This window comes from Hyalella azteca, unplaced genomic scaffold (assembly GCF_000764305.2).
Source record: "Hyalella azteca isolate HAZT.00-mixed unplaced genomic scaffold, Hazt_2.0.2 contig175, whole genome shotgun sequence".
In the NCBI taxonomy this organism is placed as follows: Eukaryota; Metazoa; Arthropoda; class Malacostraca; order Amphipoda; family Hyalellidae; genus Hyalella; species Hyalella azteca.
Genome location: NW_025930534.1, coordinates 47,715 through 52,178, shown reverse-complemented (window position 1 = coordinate 52,178; position 4,464 = coordinate 47,715).

Here is a 4,464-nt window from a genome sequence, read left to right as displayed (position 1 = left end):
GGGGAGTGGGGGGAGTGGGCTGTACACAACAGCACTACCCCCATTTACTATGTAAGAGTGGGGCGAGTGGGAGAGCAGAGAGCGTGAGTGAAGGACAGTGTAAGAGGAAAGAATGGAAGAAAAAAGTGAGAGAGAGAAGAGAGTGGGACAGAAGACCTTCCCTCCTCCCCTCACCCCTTCCCCCTCACCCCTCCTACCCTCACCACTCGCCTCTCCTCACCCCTTCTTACCCTTCCTACCCTCACCTCCCCTCACTCATTCCCCCTCTCCCCTCACAGCGGCAGGATTACAGTATCAGCGGCGCGAGATTTACCGGAATTATGATTTTTTTTTTCAGCCGCGGCGGCGAAATTCGTGGCGAATTCTTCGCTGCGCCGCGGCGGCCGCTCAAACTAACCACGTTTTTAATTAACAATAAAAAGCGACGCACAAACCAATAACTTTTTTACCGAGGGGAATGGGGATGAGAATGTGAGGGGAAACTTTACAATATTGGTGAGGGAAAAAAAATTAGTGAGGACCAAGTGACAAACATCAATAGAAAGAGGGGTATGAGAAGGGGGAAAGAGGGGAGGGAGGGAATGACGGTAATGGAGGGAAATGGGAAAGAAGGATAAAGGGAAAGAGAAGGGAGGTAGTGTGAGGTAAATAAGGGAGGGCAAGAGGGTAATGGAGGGAGGGAATGAGAAGGAGGGGAAAACAAGGAATGGGTAGGAGGTAAACGGAATCGAGAAGGATAGTAAATATGGAGGATATGATAGAAAGGAGTGTTAGGAGGCTAATGGAGGAGGGTATAATGAGAACGAAAGATGAGTAAAAATGAAACTGATAATTCAGGCAGGGAGGGTAGTAATTCAGGCAGGGAGGGTAGTAATTCAAGCAGGGAGGGTAGTAATTCAGGCAGGGAGGGTAGTAATTTAGGCAGAGAGGGTAGTAATTAAGGCAGGGAGGGTAGTAATTTAGGCAGGGAGGGTAGTAATTCAGGCAGGGAGGGTAGTAATTCAGGCAGGGAGGGTAGTAATTCAGGCAGGGAGGGTAGTAATTCAGGCAGGGAGGGTAGTAATTCAGGCAGGGAGGGTAGTAATTCAGGCAGGGAGGGTAGTAATTCAGGCTGGGAGGGTAGTAATTTAGGTAGGGAGGGTAGTAATTTAGGGCACGAATGAGGGTAGAAGGAGGGTAAGAAGGAGGGAGGGTAATGAGGAAAGGGTAGTAACGAATGAGGGTATTGGGGAAAGAGAAGTAGAGGGAAGGAGGGAATATTTGTAGGGAGAGGGTAATGAGGAAAGAGTAGAGGGAAGGTGGGTACGAATGAGGGTATTAAGAGGGTAGGCAGGAGAGAGGGTCAAGTGCCCGCATGTGAGGCGCGCATTCTTGCAAGGGTCGGGCAATAACAGAGGGTAGATGAGGGTAGGTGGGGGTAGCGGGGGTAGCGGGGGTAGGATAGAGTGAGGGTAGAGGGGATAGATGAGGGTATGTGAGGGTAGGTGGGGGTAGCGAGGGTAGGATAGGGTAAGAGAGGGTACAGGGGGTATGTGAGGGTAAGTGGCGGTAGCATAGTTTGATGAGGGTAGCGAGGGCTGGGGGTCAACCCCCTCCCCTCACTCTGGGGTGCGCGTATAGAAAAGAGGGTTGGATAAGAGAAGAGGGTTGAAAAAGAGGCGAGGGTTGCAAAAAGGAAGAGGTCGAAGAAGAGAAGAGGGTAGAAGAAGAGAAAGGGGTTGAAGAGGAGAGAGGAGTTGAAGAAGAGAAGAGGGTTGAAGGGTTGAAGAAGAGAAGGGGTTGAAGAAGTTTAAAGAAGAGAAGGGGTTGAAGAAGAGAAAAGGTTGAAGAAGAGAAGAGGTTAAAGAAGTTTAAAGAAGAGAAGGGGTTGAAGGAGTTGAAGAAGAGAAGGGGTTGAATAAGAGAAGGGGTTGAAGGGGTTAAAGAAGAGAAGGGGTTGAAGGGGTTAAAGAAGAGAAGGGGTTAAAGAAGAGAAGGGGTTGAAGAAGAGAAGGGGTTGAAGAAAAGAAGAGGTTGAAGAAGAGAAGGGGTTGAAGAAGAGAAGGGGTTAAAGAAGAGAAGGGGTTAAAGAAGAGAAGGGGTTAAAGAAGAGAAGGGGTTGAAGAAGAGAAGGGGTTGAAGAAAAGTAGAGGTTGAAGAAGAGAAGGGGTTGAAGAAGAGAAGAGGTTGAAGAAGAGAAGAGGTTGAAGAAGAGAAGGGGTTGAAGAAGAAAAGGGGTTGAAGAGAAGAGGTTGAAGAAGAGAAGGGGTTGAAGAAGAGAAGGGGTTAAAGAAGAGAAGGGGTTGAAGGGGTTAAAGAAGAGAAGAGCAAAGAAGCGCCACACGAGAAAAGGAAGCAGCGCAGGACGATGCAGCGGCCACATCCTGTGTGGTCTGTGTGCATCCGGTGCTGTGTAGTGTGTACGTGTCTGTTGCTGTGCAGTGTGTACGTGTGTGTTGCTGTGTAGTGTGTACGTGTGTGTGTGCGTCGGTGCGTTTGATGTGTAATGTATGTGTTTATTTTATGTGTGGAGTGTGTGACCGAGTCTGTGTGAGCTGGCTTTCTTTTGGTGTGTGTTTATTTAGCATGTGTGATGCGTGTGTGTGTGGTTGTGTGTTTTTGTGCAGTTGTCTGTGTGCAGTTGTGTGTTTGTGTGCAGTTGTGTCTGTGTGCAGTTGTGTTTGTGTGTAGTTGCGTGTCTGTGTGTCTATGTGTGCACGTATTTCTGCACATGAGTAGAGTGTGCGTAACCACCGTCCACTAACCACCTGCTAACGCGTTAGTAAACTACCCTCAATTAATGACCCAAATAAATGGTTACTGATGGTACCCTTTTGGGGGGATAGATACCATCTGGTACCCTGTTGGGGGGATAGATACCATCTGGTAACCTGTTGGGGGGATAGATACCATCTGGTACCCTATTGGGGGGATAGATACCACCTGGTACCCTGTTGGGGGGGATAGATACCATCTGATACCCTGTTGGGGGGAGATACCATCTGGTACCTTTTGGGGGGGATAGATACCATCTGGTACCCTGTTGGGGGATAGATACCATCTGGTACCTATGGGGGGATATATACACCATCAACCACGTACCCGATGGTCACATCAGAACAGTCCAGATGGTTCGGTCCTTAGGTAGGAAACTACATTTACAACCTCTTCAGCTAGCCTTGAATAGGCAACATATTTTAATTTTGTAGGATTTGGACCAGTAATGTGTAGGATTTGGGCCCGCAATGTGTAGGATTTGGAACAGCAATGTGTAGGATTTGGAACAGCAATGTGTAGGATTTGGGCCCGCAATGTGTAGGATTTGGACCAGCAATGTGTAGGATTAGGAACAGCAATGTGTAGGATTTGGACCAGCAATGTGTAGGATTTAGACCAGCAATGTGTAGGATTTAGACCAGCAATGTGTAGGATTTGGACGTTCGTAGCGAGGATATCTTAATGTGTGGGGATACAATACATACACTGGTCCTATTTCAGAAATAAATTTGAATGATGAATGAGCATTATTCAAATTTTAGAAATAAAATTGTTGAAGGCGGCTTGAGACTTTTACGAGGAGAATGCTGATTCAATGTTGACCAAAACGGTACTAAGCAAATACGTTGTCAAAGATTTGAGAATTAAATTGAAGTCCTCTAGGAGTTGCAAGGAGAGTCTTTTAGGAGTAGCAAAGAGTGAAGAGGGGGTCCTCTAGGAGTTGTAAGGGAGGGAAGAAGAGGTCTTCTAGGAGTTGCAAGGAGGGAAGTATAGAAGTCCTATTGGAGTTGCAGGGAGGTTAGGAAGAGGTCCTCTAGGAGTGGCAAGAAGGGAAGGGGGGAGTCCTCTATACGAGTTGCAAGGAGGGAGAAGGGGATCCTCTAGGAGTTGTAAGGAAGGGAGGAAGAGGTCATCTAGGAGTTGCAAGGAAGGAAGTAAAAGTCCTCTATGAGCTGAAGGGGTTGAAGAAGAGAAGGGGTTGAAGAAGAGAAGGGGTTGAAGGGGTTAAAGAAGAGAAGGGGTTGAAGGGGTTGAAGAATAGAAGGGGTTGAAGAAGAGAAGGGGTTGAAGAAGAGAAGGGGTTAAAGAAGAGAAGGGGTTGAAGAAGAGAAGAGGTTGAAGAAGATAAGGGGTTGAAGAAGGTTGAAGAAGAGAAGGGGTTGAAGAAGAGAAGGGGTTAAAGGGGTTGAAGAAGGGAAGAGGTTGAAGGGGTTGAAGAAGAGAAGGGATTGAAGGGGATCTTGTGTATCTATCCCCCCTGTTGGGGGGATAGATACAATCTGGTACCCTGTTGGGGGGATAGATACCATCTGGTACCCAGTTGCGGGATAGATACCATCTGGTACCCTGTTGGGGGGATAGATACCATCTGGTACCCTGTTGGGGGGATAGATACCATCTGGTACCCTGTTGGGGAGATAGATACCATCTGGTACCCTGTTGGGGGGATAGATACCATCTGGTACCCTGTTGGGGGGATAGATACCA